The sequence below is a fragment of the Triturus cristatus genome, chromosome 5_1 (genome assembly GCF_964204655.1).
Source record: "Triturus cristatus chromosome 5_1, aTriCri1.1, whole genome shotgun sequence".
Classification (NCBI taxonomy): Eukaryota; Metazoa; Chordata; class Amphibia; order Caudata; family Salamandridae; genus Triturus; species Triturus cristatus.
In genome coordinates, this window is record NC_140587.1 from 103,408,057 (window position 1) to 103,423,056 (window position 15,000).

A 15,000-nucleotide genomic window follows, 5' to 3' on the forward strand; every position below is an offset into this window, starting at 1 on the left:
CTTCTTTCGGCAGTGGGGAGAGCCTTGGTTAGATCTATTCGCCACCAAAGAGAACGCGCAATGTCAGCAGTTCTGCGCGTTGGAATTTCCAAGGCGCACTCGCTCAAAGACGCTTTTTGTCGCGAGTGGAGTTGTGGTCTGTTGTACGCCTTTCCTCCTATACCATTTCTGCCCAGAGTGCTGAAGAAGATCAGGCGCGACCGGGCCCAAGTCATCCTTGTAGCTCCGGATTGGGCACGAATATACTGGTATCCCGAGCTACTCAGTCTATCGATCGATCCCCCGATCCGACTGCCTCTTCAGGAGGACCTTCTGTCACAGCAGCAGGGGACGGGCCTCCACCCGAACCTGTCCAGCCTCCACCTCCATGCGTGGAGGTTGAGCGGCGGCAGTTGATGCGATTTGACTTGCCTCCTGAAGTCTGTAATGTTATTCTGGTAGCCAGGCGTCCCTCCACAAAATCGGTATACGCCTGCAGGTGGAACAAATTTGTGGCATGGTGCACAGCAAAGGCTGTGGATCCCCTCTCCGCCCCTCTTTCTGAGGTTCTCCTCTTTCTTCTTTCCCTGGCCCAGCAGGGCTATGCTCTGGGCACCCTCAAGGGATACCTTTCGGCTATTTCTGCTTTCTTACGGCTTCCTGATCCGCCTTCTCTTTTTAAATCCCCTGTTGTTTCTCGATTCTTTAAGGGCTTTCCCCACATGTTCCCTCCTGTCCCTTTCGTAATGCCTCAGTGGGATTTGAATCTAGTATTGACCTATCTGATATGTGCTCCCTTTGAGCCACTTCATAATGGCATAATGACGCTTAAGACTGCTTTCCTGGTTGCCATCACCTCTGCTAGAAGGGTGAGTGAGCGCCAGGCTCTCTCTTCTAAGCCTCCTTTCCTTTCTGTCCATCCGGACCAAGTTGTTCTCAGGACCTGTCCTTCCTTTCTCCCTAAGGTGGTAACTGCCTTTCACATCAGCCAGTCTGTTACACTGCCCACCTTCTTTCCGCCTCCGCATCCCTCGAAAGAGGAAGAGAGGCTCCACCGTCTGGACCCAAAACGGGCGCTGTCCTTCTATCTGGACCGCACCAAACAGTTCCGGGTGGACGACTAACTCTTTGTTGGCTACGTGGGCGCTAAGAAGGGGCAGGCGGTGCACAAGCGAATCATCTCTCGGTGGGTCGTTTTGTGTATCAAGGCCTGTTATTCCTTAGCTAAAAAGGAACCTCCTGTAGGGCTGAGGGTCCATTCCACTCGGGCCAAAGCGGCGACCACTGCCCTGGGCCGGGGAGTCCCTTTGCAGGACATTTGTCAGGCAGCAACGTGGGCCTTGCTGCACACGTTTGCCAAACACTATTGCCTGGACAGCCAAGTCCGGAGAGACGGCTTCTTTGGCCGTTCTGTTCTCCAGGACTTTCTGGTGTGATCTTGGTTCGCAGACCCACCATCGGGGTTGGTATTGCTGGGGTATCTATTCTAAGGTGAGGAATCTAACTAACGTGTTTCTCTCAGATGAGCAAGTTACTTACCTTCGGAAACAATATATCTGTAAGAAACATTAGTTAGTTACATTCCTCACTGCCCCACCCATCCTCCCCGTTCTGCGAACCGATATCTAGGGTTGAGGTTATCCCTTTCAGGGCCCTAAAATTTTTGGTACCAGTGTCGGTCTCTTGCATGGCTCTGCGTTCCTGGCGCTGAAAGCTATGTACAAGAACTGATGTCAGCCCGCGAGGGCGGTGTCTAAGTACTCCGACGACGTCATCCCGGCGATCACGACGCTGACGGACGCGGAGCGGCAGACGACGCCTAGTGACACGCAACGGTATTGCTGACGAAAAATCTTTCCGGATCCAGCCTGACACCTGGGGATATTCTAAGGTGAGGAATCTAACTAATGTTTCTTACAGATATATTGTTACCGACGGTAAGTAACTTGTTCTTTTGTGTGGATAAGATGGCTCTTTAGGACCAGAGCTGCTTTCCTGGTCACTCCCTACCACCGAGGGAAATCTATCACTTTACCCACATTCTAACCTCCCCTTAACCCTTCAGCGGAGAAACTTCACCGCCTGGAACCTAAGAGGGCGGTCAGCTTCTAACTTGACAGGACTAAGTACTTCAGGTTGGACGACCACCTCTTAACTGAATATGTGGGCAAGATGAAGGCCAAGGCTGTCCACAAGAGAATGCCCAGGTGAATCATCTTCTGTATCAAGATCTGCTGCGCCTAGACCAAGAAAGAGCCTCCTGAAGGTTTTCAAGCTCATTCTACCAGATCGAAGTCTTCTCTTTCGGCTTTAGCTTGAGGTGTCCTTGTTGTAGACATCTGCAAGGCTGCAACTTGGGCTTCCCGCCACACTTTTGCAAAGCATTATTGCTTAGTTTCGGAGGTGAGAAGGTACGGCCACTTACCACGTTCTGTGCTGCAAGATTTTTTTGGTATAAGTAGTCGGGCACCCTCCTTTGGGAGCGGGACTGCTTGGGGATTCAATTCAAAAGGTGAGAAATCCACATGCAGATGTATTTATCATTAGAACGAGTAACTTACCTTCGGTAACGCTTTTTCTGGTGAATAGAGTATCTGCCTTTGGATTCCTCACTGACCCACCGCCTCCCCGTTGCCTGCCTGTTTATACTGATAAATAATTGACATGTGATTCATGAATTTTATTATGATATATTTGAAATGATGTAGTGTTAGTTACTAGGAATTGTCTGTTTTAGAATTTCCAGTTTTTTTCTTGATTTCTGTATACTGTGTATACTTGTGAAAATGTTGTCTGTTCACCCGTTCGCCTCGAAGGCACGGTAAAAATGAGTGGAACTGACGTCAGCACGCCGACGAGGTCTTCTTATCGCTTCGATGACGTCACACGGATTTGAGTGCAGAGCCGTTCCATTGTGATGTCCTCGTCAACATGGGACAGCTATGGAGAAAAGTTTCCGTGGAATTCTGCGCATGGGGTAATTCTAAAGGTGAGGAATCCACAGGCAGATACTGTATAAACCAGAAAAGGTGTTACAGAAGGTAAATCATTTGTTCATCTCCTGCATTTGCTGGGTTCACTATCACTATCAGTGCCAAAGTCCCACCTTACCACCTCGTCAGATGCTTTCTTTCATCTGAGCTATTCTGGACACACTTCAGTTTCGTGACTATCGTCGGGTGTAGCGAGTCCAGGATATTCAGGCTATGATTCCTAAATTTCAGCATCTATCCTGGATTTCGGTGAGAGACTCTGAGGCTGGTGAGCCTTATGGATCCTGTTAGTTTAAGCATGACAAATGGCAAATGCGGGGTCTGCAGTGGGACCTGAAGTCCCAGTTGGGGCAGCGTCAGAAAAATCTCTCCAACCTGGTCCAGATATCGGAGTGGACTGCATAAGATCTGCAGTGGTGGCTGACGAACTGCGATAGGCCTTGCTGCAGACCTCTCCCGGAGCTGACAGTAGTGACCAATGCATCACTTCTGGGTAAGGATGGCCACCTGGAAGAAGTGCAGATGAGATGACTCTGGTCTCCAGCGGAATCCCAGCTCTACATTAACCTCCTGGAGCTGAGGGAGATTCCCTTGCCATTGAAACATTTCCCTCCATCCATCAAAGAAAGGTTGGTTCAGGTGTTCACGGACAACACAACTGCCATTTGGTACTACAGCAAACATGGCAGGTGCGGTTGTGGACCGTTTGCAAGGAGGCCCTGTGCCTCTTGACTTGTCTGGAGCAGCAGGGCATCTTTCTGGTCGTGCAGCACCTGGAGGGCTCACTAATGCCTTGCAGATCACGAATGGTGGCTACATCAGGAGTTGGCGCAAGATATCTACAGCGTATGCGGAGAACCTTGGCTCGATCTGTTCCCCGACACCAAGAACGTGCAATGTCAGCAGCTCTGCACTTTGGAGTTTCCAAAGCGGCTCTCGCTCGCAGATGCATTTTGTCTCGAGTGGTATTCAGGATACCTGTATGCCTTTATGCCGATACCACTCCAGCCCAGTAAAGGCGTTACTAAAGGCAAGTAACTTGTTCAAAAATACCTTAAGATTCCTTTATAACCTTCCTAATCACACTCCTACATCTTTCTACTGTTATTGGAGTGCGTCATTATCGGACAAAAATAGAGAAACTTACAAAATGCTAATTCACATGGGCACATCTTCGCACAGATTACTCACCTTTTGATGCATCCTTTCAGGCTTCAGACTAGCCTGAAAAACCTTTCCTTAGCAGTATCATTAGGGCCACCAGGAGGCACCATGCGGCTTCAACCATGACTTCAACATAGATTTGACATAGAGGTATATTAGGGGCCATTCAACCTGGTGGTGGCAGTTCCTGATTTTCTGTGCCTCAACAACTTGGTTCAAAGCGCTCTTGGTGTTGCGCCAGCTGTATTTGTCAGTACTTTGACTATGACTAGATCAAACGTCGGTAAAAAAAATTTCAGGTTTTAAATCTTGCAGCGGATACTCCAGGGAGATTTTTATTCTCTTTCAATACTGAGGGTCCATGAGGGGCAACTAGCCCAACAGGTATCTCCAGTATGCGCCTGGGAGCTGCGTTGCAGACAGGTGTTCAGAGGCCACGCCCCTTTTTACACATCTCTGCAGCACAGCTCTGTGGCGCTTACTGGAGGTACCTAGTGGGCTAGTTTGACCCTAGGCACCCTTAGGATTCAAGGGGACTTAATCTCTCAACTTAGAACTGCCACAGGGCGCGTTTACACAGTGGTGAAGGGAGGGGACGGGGCCTGAGGTGACGTGTGCAAACACGCCCTGTGACGCGTTTTAAGTTGGGGAAATAATTCCCCTTCAATCCTAAGGGACCCTGGGGGCCAGCTAGCCCACCAGGTGCTTCCAGTAAGCACCACTGCGCTGTGTTTCAGAGAGGTGGCCCAGGCCGTGCCCCTTTTTACACCTCTCTGCAACGCAGCTCTGTGGCGCTAACTGGAGATACCTGGTGGGCTGGTTGGACCCAAGGGACACTCAAGATTCAAGGGGACTTTATCCCCAAAATTAAAACGGCCACAGGGCGTGTTTGCACACGTCTGCTTAGACCCCCCCTTTCACCAGTGTGCAAACGCGCCCTGTGCGCGTTTTAAGAGTTAGTTTTAATCCCCCAGCCCTATTATGTACTAGGGGCTTACAGAGGAGGTCATTCTAATCACAATGGTACCCCAACACATAGTGTTCCCAAGTGTATGTAGGTGTTTACACTGTATTCTAAGTGTCTTTTAGCATAGCACTGGCTCTAGGACTCACTCCTCTAGCGACCCATTCAGCAGCATGTACTAATCTATTCACTGCGCCAAAACCCAACCACTTATAAATTCACCCAGGCACTCTCCTTGCAGTACTCTAATCATTCAGTCAGTACCCAAGTACTTATGCAGTGAGCCAGGCCTTAGCACATTGACTGCTTCAAACCCCTATCCTCTATGCATGCAGTTGTGAGAAGTTGGCCTGATATATGATGTCACTAATTCTAGTGTACACCTTGTATCAGTCCAAACAACCCTTATGGTGATTGGTTGTAAAGTCAACCTTATAGACCAGCTATCCTAGTGGTAGCATGGACAAGAGCAGTCTTAGGCTAAACTCTGAATGGCATGTGAAGCCAGCTGTTATACCATATATAATCCCTTGAATACCAAATGAAAGGACACCAAACAGATATATATAAAAATAGAATGTATTTATACTAGTCAAACCCTCAGCACTCTTTATGAGATTAGAGGTAAGTACAACACAGTCTTATTTAAGCATACATTAAGTCACACAGGTAAGTAATACAGTTAGGCTCTAGGGGCCACGCAAATCATATACTAAGTAAGTGGTATAAGGACCACTGTCACGAACACAGGATAGGCCTCGGCCTAGGGAATCGCTGGGGCTACACTAAACTACCAAAGGTTGGGAAGTGGGAGGCCCACGGGATTCAGGTGCAGAGTGGAAACACTCACGCGTAATGCGTAAAAGTCGATAGAATTACTAGCAGTTAGAAATTAGGGGCCCGATTCACAGAATTAATTTAAGACTAAATCCTAAACTTACTACTTTGTGGTATTCACAGAATGCACTTACTACTTTTGGTATTCACAGAATGCACTTACTACTTATGGTATTCACAGAATGGATTTACAACCACTAACTTTACGTCCGCACTCGGGCCGGAAATTCCGGCCCGGAGGCGGGGCTTCCGGGCCGGAGGCGGAGCTTCCGGCCCGGAGGTGGAGATTTCGGCCATGGCTAAATCTCCGCCACCGGCCGGAATCCCTACCTCCGGGCCGGAAGCCCCGCCTCCGGGCCAGAAGCCCCGCCTCCGGCCCGGAAGCCCCGCCTCCGGCCCGGGATTTCGAGTGCGGACGTAAAGTTAGTAGTCGTAAATCCATTCTGTGAATACCATAAGTAATAAGTGCGTTCTGTGAATACCAAAAGTAGTAAGTGCATTCTGTGAATACCACAAAGTAAGTTTAGGATTTAGTTTTAAGTTAATTCTGTGAATCGGGCCCTAACAGTTTTAGGACACTTCTGGTATAGCTAGAAAGTCAAGACTCGGAAACTAGACCCTAGGATAGTCAATACCCTTGTGAGCACCGAAGTACCCAAGTTACCTAGCCCACGGGCTGCGGGTGCATAGGTGTGAACTTGCGTCGGGTTTCGTCGTGGACTTCTATGGATGCCTGAAGGAAAGTTGCTGACAGGCAGTCAGTGAAGAGTGTCCGGTGGATCCCAAGGTGGGGATCAAGAAGGAAGGAACCTGCAAGCAGAAGGGACAGAGTCTAGGTCACCAGCCAGGAGCCGGGAAGGAACCAGGAAGGAACCAGGCGATGTTGTGAAGATGCAGGTGAAGAGGTGGAGCTTGTCGCAGCAGCCATGGGTACCAGGAGACGTCGAGGACGACCAGGACCAGGAGGCGAGCTGTCCCACGAAGGCTCTTGCTGTCGGCGGCGTCTAAGTCGAGTCAGGACCCAACAAGCCTTGGCAAGCGGAACCCACGCAGGATGGAGGACTTGCTTCTGGTGCAGACCAGGAAGGTCTGGGGTGCTTCTCTTTCACAGAGGAGCGGGTGCCAGTCTGGAGGAGCCGGACCAGCAAGATGAAAGTAAAGGTTCGTCGTCGCAGAGGCTACTAGCCAACGGGCCAGCAACCGGACAACACGTCGAGCAACACAGGTGCAGAAGGGCCCCACGCAGAACACGTGAAGTGTGGGGAGCTTGTCTTCTTTGCAGATGGTGCTCGGGAGTGGGGCTTCTCAATTCCCCAAGCACAGCCTCGAGGGAGCCTCGGAAGTCGCGCTAGTCAGTTACTAGCCACTTTTCCCAAGTCGCCGGGACCACGTCCCTCGTCGCCTCCACGGGTCGCAGCTTCGCTGGAGATGTGGATCTGGGTCAGAGGTGTCTGGAAGTCTCGGCGCTGGTCAGTCTCTGCAGTCGTCCCTTGTAGGATTCAGTCGCAAAGCAAGCAGCGGTCGCTGGATGGTGCCTGGTTGCCCAGGGTGGTCACTCCTTGGCCACAAGGGAGATTTCTTCAGTCTTCTTCCTGAGGTCGAATGTCCAGAGTTTCTGTTCAAGTTGCAGATTCAGGTTAATCTAATTTAGCAGGGCTCAGCTAGCTACTAATATACAGGGCTAGTGTGCTGGGCTACCTGCAAGGTCCCTCCTATGGGTGGGACCCGGAAGGGGAGTGGCTACACCCCCTTTCCTTTGTCCAGTTTCGCGCCAGAGCTGGGGCTGGAGTGCCCCAGCACCGGTTTGAACTGGACTATGCATGGGACACCTTGTGTGCCCCAGGCAGTGTCTAGTTTCATTCAACCCTCCCTGCCCCAATACACTAAATCCTGTCTAGGGTGGTGCTCGCACCTCCCAAGGCAGGAAACCTATTGTCCAAGCCTCCCTCGCTGGAAGGAATCCCAGCAGCAGGAGGTCAGACTTGTGTCTGTGGCAGCAGCATCCATTTTGTGATGCTGGGGCTCTGGTTAACTTTAACCGGGTAAGTAGGTTTCAACATGTCTTCTCCCTCTAGAAGGGAGGAATAATATCCTCATTGCCAGAAATGGTATGGGGGTATTATTCCAAAGTGTTAGACACCTTACACGACATGTTTCGATAAAGCCAAACCATAGTTACCATAACCGTTTAAGATTATAAGGTACTTTAAGAGTATATGGTAGGCTATATCATAGAACAGCTATAAGGACATGGTTCCGAAAGCTGCAGACAGGCTCAGCTCATGCTAGAGCACCATCTCACATGTTACCAAGCACTCTGCCTCCAGGATTGTTAAGGCCTGCCATACGAGTGGCTGATAGGTGCACATGTGTCTATATATAAGGTAGGTATAGGAATACTACACCTAAGCAAGGGGTGATTACACGACCTTGCCCCAGCTGAGTGATCAGCCAGTTGTGTCATACTGGAAGGCCAGGGCAGGGGTGGCATAATACATGCTGCAACCCCTGGTAGGCCTAGGGTACACCTATGCCCTGGGTACCTAAGGTACACTGTACAGGGGCCAATAAGGTGATCCTATCCAATTGTACCTAGGGTACAGGGAGTCCATTTTAAAGAGAGAGGAGACAGCCTGAGACCATGAATGGCAGGATCTCAGGCCAACTAAGTCGAAAAACCAGCTAGACACTAGGCAAAAAGTTGGGGGTAACCATAGTCAGATATCCTTCCTACAGCAGTCCCCTAACTAACCAATGCACTTATACATTCACCATACACTACTAATGCATTCTTTCAGTCAATTAAGCTACACACATACATTCAAACAAACTTTCACACATTACCATACAAATATAGTTTTCTTTAACCAGAGAAGTTAAAGAATTTGTATTTTTATGAACTATTTTGTTATTTTTTTGTTGTTTTAAAAAAAAAAAAGAAAAAGCAGGAAACTTTAGGAATTAACAGCCATTCCCAACAAAAAAAAAGCAAACAAAAGTTTAATAACAATGATTTTGTTGCGCCGCACACACTGCTTGAACAGACTGCTCTCCATAGAATATTAGTTTGTTGCACTTTACGCAGTGCTGCTTCAGTTGAGCAAATTCAGGACGTATGTCCGGTGGTGATGTAGAACTGCCAGAGGTACCAGGCACTGCAGGTGGAGGGTTCTGTTGTGCTCTCCTGCACTCCTCCCGAGCCAGATTCACTGGATGCAGAGTCCTCAGGTGCTTATACATCGAGGCAGTACCGCAAGAGTATTTTTTCTCAGCACTACCTCGGGACAAAACACGCTCACAGATCTTGCAGGTTACTTTGGTGGCGTTCACTTTCTTCTGCCCCTCCGGAAAGGTGAAAAACGTCCACACCACCGATACTGGCCTTTGTGGGCGTGGAGCTTCCGGTAAAATTCTTCTTCTGAAGAATGTTCCAACTGGTCCTGTGGCTGTTGTCCTGAAGCCATGATGTTGGTTTTATTCTCAAAAACACCAACAAAAAAAAGTAATGGGAATAGGTTCTTCCAAGCTCAGAGATCACTCTCCAAAGACGCTCAAAGAAGAACGATTGAATGGGTGGGGTCCTTCAATAGTTAGAATGGGAAATATTATGAATCAATCAAATCTTTTTTTCTTCAGGTCACATGGGGTCCGCGCACGCTGCGCACAGGCGGCACGCACCCAACGCAACTTCGCGAAATTGCATTTAAAAGTAATAGAAGTTTATTACAAGTAAAAAAATATTATTTTTATGAATAGCTTAATGTCTTGCCCTAATATGTATCTTAAAGACCTATATATATCATTTTAGACATTAAATAAATTCGCGGGAGTCGCGCACCCACCACGTCGAAAAAGTATATGACGTCATGCTGAAGCGCGCGAGCGTCGCATACAGTAATGTGCATGTGTCGCGAATGCGCGGAAGCTGGAGTCGCGTACCGGTCGCATAGCGATCGCGCACATCTCAGAAAATACGCACCTGTTGCACACCCTACGCGGATCCTTCACAACATTTCTAAAATGACGGCTAGGTTCCGCGTAGTGATCGAGAAAGGCACACTTTGGGTGCGCGACTCCAAAGAAAAATTTGAAGAAGAAAAAAACAAAGAAAATAATATAAATATATTAAAATAAAAATATTAAACAAAAAAAACAATATTTCAGTTTCAACATTTTAAAAAACATTTTTATTTCCATTTATATTAAAAAGTAGAATATAATTTTAAAATAAAATATGTAAAAATAAACAGTTAAACTGTAGAAAATCAGTATAAAAAAATACATATAACTATTATTACATTTAAAAATTATCATTTAAAAAACCTTTGAAATTCACTGAAAAAAACATAGGTTTCAGAGATGTTATAGTTAGGAATTAGCATTTAAAAAAACCTTAGAAATTCACTGAAAAAACCATAGGTTTCAGGGCTGTTATAGTTAGCTGGACATTTCACTTGTACAAAACGATTGCAATTCCTCCGTTATAGTTAGTTCTGCTAACTATAACTCGCACGCCCTCAATCCACTTCTGATGATGTCACATATTACATCATTCATGACATGGTCAGTAACATCACTGATGACATCTCAAATGACATCACTGATGACATCATCCATGTGACAATCAGATATACCTCATCATACACTAGTATAACCTTTCATCACTCACTGTAAAATACAGAGTACCATATTTGAATCATTGACACACCAATACAAGTTTCTAAAAACCCACTCAGTGATTCCTAGATCTACACACACATCTAATCACTTACCTATAGATTCACTCATACATGCTGTCAATGATCAATAGAACACTATCAAATATACTTATACACCTATATCGACATTACACACCAGCACACATCCTATTCACTTATGCAGTCATCCTACTCACTTATGCAAACAATAGATCATACTTACATTTAGTCAGCTACACACTCATACAACCACCCCTTCATTTATTCATATAGATAGTAACTCATACTTAGTGTGTTACAAAATCACTATTACAAGTATACAGTTATCCATACAGTCACTCATACAATCACTGAGTCTTATGTATACTTATTTATTTACAACTGTCACATACACTGCCTTTTAATTTTCTAGTTTGTTGGACATGTACCATTGAGGAATATATAATAAAAATTTGCATGCGTTTTCTTCGCATGCCGTTGCTACGCGGTCGTTAGTACGACCGCGTTGTTATTTAGCATACCGTTTGTACGCAATTCGGAACTACGAATTGCAGTAAGGGGGTGCTGGATGTTGGAATAGTATAATTTACTATTCCAACTCCAGTCTATGCGGACACTAGGGAAGGTGTTGGATTTTAAATCCAACACCTTCCCCCCCTTACTGCAATTCGTATTTCCGAATTGCGTACAAACGGTATGCTAACTAACAACGCGGTCGTACCAACGACCGCATACTAACGGCATGCAAAGAAACGCATGCGAAGTAAACGCCGCTTCCCACGATTGAGAGATATAATTGCTCATCACCACACCCATTAAGATATTCACTCACCCAAACAACTGTTATAACATGCAGTCTTAACCTCCTATACCTACTGAATCAACTATTCACACATCTTTGGGCAGTCACACATCCCCCACCGAATAACACACACATTCACTCTCCCATACAAATTCTCAGTTAACTAATCAATAACTAATATAGACTTTCACGTAGCTAGTAACAGTCAGTCACACTGCTGCTAAATCCTCCATCCAGATATTTATATATCCACTCATTCTTCAATGCAGATTGCTATGTATATAATACATATTTAAATAACGAACCAAACCACATTCAGTGGATGATGTCATCAGTGATGTCTTTTGAGATGGCATCAGTGATGTCACTGACCATGTCATGAATGATGTAATATGTGACATCATCAGCAGTGGATTGCGGGCGCGCGAGTTAAAGTTAGCAGAACTAACTATAACGAAGGAATTTCAATGGTTTTCTACGAGTGAAATGTCCAGCTAACTATAACAGCCCTGAAACCTATGGTTTTTTCAGTGAACATATATATATATATATTACGAGTGTTCCTCCGCTGCTTCTTCCCAGACGGCTCTCCCGAAGGATGGACACAGACCCGATTTTGGTGCAAAGTTTCCTTTATTCCATAGTCGCCATTACGCGTTTCGGCTCAGCAGAGCCTTGATCACATGACAGTGGCCTATTGGAGGTAACTCCCTTTTAAAGTGCAAATGCAAGTGAATACATGACCACGTGACAAGCATGACGTTTTAGTTTTAGAATGGACATAGAAAGAAGCTTGTCTTTATACGCATTGCTTTAAACTTGTATGATATCTGAATGAAATTCAAACATTAATACTTTACATGCTTTTTTACCAACAAAGGTGCAAATATGATGTCCTATTCATTATTTTCATTTGTACAGGGTCATATTAGTCCAATAGTTGCATCTCGGTATAATACCATGATTTAGTTCATAATGTCCCTTGTTTGCCAATGCTTGTTTAAGTATAAAACCATGTTGTAGTTATATCTGTTTTATAATAACACGCAATTACATATTTAGTGGTACATAAATTAAAAACAGAATCAATAAAAACATATGATAATTGTTTCTGTAAAAGTGCAATATCTAAAGTGCAATATATGTGCAAATGTAGCCTAATAGATAAATAAATAAAATAAATCATGTTTCAGTAATATATGGGACCAAACTTCATTTCCGAATTCCTTAAAGATAGTGTATTATGTTTTCAGTTTCATTGTGCTGTATTCAGAAATGGTTCGTCACCTTTATATATGGCGGGAATCAGAGCATGCCTTAAGTTTTTTTACAGTTTTCATTTGGGATAGGGATACCAACGAAATAGTGTGTACTTGTAAAATACCTGTACCTATATTTTAGTAATAATTACATTCATTTAAACTACAGTCGTTTTTAAATTATGGTCATATCTTATTATACAAATCCTCTGTCTGTAGCTGCTGATGGAATGAGACCGTGATCAACTGTCCGATACAGCATTATTAATTCATGGTAAGCTGAACGCACCTGTAAAGTGCCTATGCCTCAGTGCAAAATAGTGTGTGCAAAATATGCTAACTGATAGATAAAAGGTAATCTGACCTAAAAACTATATCTATCAACTTATCTACATAATCTCTCACATAGATAGGTGCCACTAAACACTATTATGTTATAACTAAAGTTAATACAATAAAACTTTAATTTACATAAAAGCCATAAAAATACATTATAAAATATTAAAATATCGTATTTTTAAATTAAGACATAAGATGATTTGTTGATAAAAAGATAATTGACCAATAATAAAAAGACTTACAAACGAAACCGTATTGTAGTAGGTATTTAGGTGATCAGGCTGCATCTAATAGACTTCTACTGTCTGCAAGTATGTTATTTTAGGTCAGACAGGTATACATGTCCTCCGTGGCATTGAGACCTGCAGGGTGCTTAGTGTCCAGTTGTAGGATGTACCGTGTTTCAAGTTTTCTTAATTTATTCTCACGGTCACCCCATCTCCTGCTTGGTGGAATTGAATCTATGACAAAATATTTCAGGAAATGATTGTCAGATTTATGAAATTCCCTGAAATGGCGTGCGACGGGGTACGTGTTATCCTGATTGGCGATAGCTCTTAGATGCTGGAGGATACGTTTAAAGACAGGTAATTTTGTGCTGCCTATGTACCGTAAGTTGCATGGGCATGAGAGGACATAAACAGCATATTCTGTCTTGCATGTTAAGAATTTAGAGACAGTGTGATTGTAATCGCTAAAAGGGGTTTTATATGTGCTGGTATTGACTCCTTGAATGCATGCCTTGCACGTTTTACATCTAAAGAACCCTTTGACCGATTGTATCCAGCTACTATTGTTGATCACTTCAGGACTTGTGTGGACTAGTTTGTCCCTCATTGAGGGCGCTTTACTGTAAGTAATGGACACCCTCTGCGGGAGCAGGGGTCCTATTACTGGGTCACTAAGTGCCAACGGCCAATTTCGCTGAATAATTTGATATAGACTTTTGTGTTGTTGACTATATTGAATAATCAGTCGGAATTCCCTTTCCGAGTTTGTACTGTCTGTGATGTTTTGGGTCATATCATCAGGATAGGATATCTTCGATTTATCTACTGTTTTATCACTGATTTTTTTATCCTTAATTGCTTCCTCCCTGCTACAGGCCATAGATTTTTTAATCGCATTGTCAATAACACTGTTTTTGTACCCACGTTGCAAGAAGCGATTCTTGCTTTCGTCCTGTGCTACCCTGAGGTCCTGATCATTACTGCATATGCGCCTTATGCGTAGCATTTCCCCGTAGGGGATGCTGTTGATAAGGTGCTTGGGATGCGCACTGGATGCATGAAGGGTAGAGTTACCCGCTGTCTTTTTTCTATACAATCGAGTTTCAATTTTGTTTTTACTGATGTAGACTTGGGTATCTAGAACTTCAATCTGAGATGAACTGACTGTGGCGGTGAAGTGCAGGTTCATGTTGTTAACATTGACATTCTGAATGAAATCATTTGCTTGTTGTGATGTACCATGCCACACTATAAACAAATCATCAATGTATCTGAGCCAAATTTTGACATTATACATGAAAATATCACTGTATTCCTGTCTGAGGACCAGCTCTTCCCCTCTGCCCATGTGCAGACAAGCGTACCTTGGTGAAAAGCTGGCCCCCATAGCTACTCCTCTAGTCTGCTGGTATAGCTGGCTATTAAACATAAAGGTGTTATTGTGCAGACAGAAGTCAATCATTTCCATGAGCATTTTGCTGTGTTCTTGGTGTTGTGTGGGTCTCTGTGCTAGATAGTATTGTATAGCTGTTAACCCATCCGTGTGCTCAATGCTAGTGTAAAGAGAGGTTACATCTAAAGCCATCAGTAAGTAATCCTCTTGCCATTCAAAGTTTGACATTTTTCTAAGAAAGTCACTAGTGTCCTTTACATAGGAAGGCAGACTCTGTACATGCTCTTGTAGGTAATAGTCGATATATCTCGCAGTGTTTTCCATAAGGCTGTTTTTAGCACTG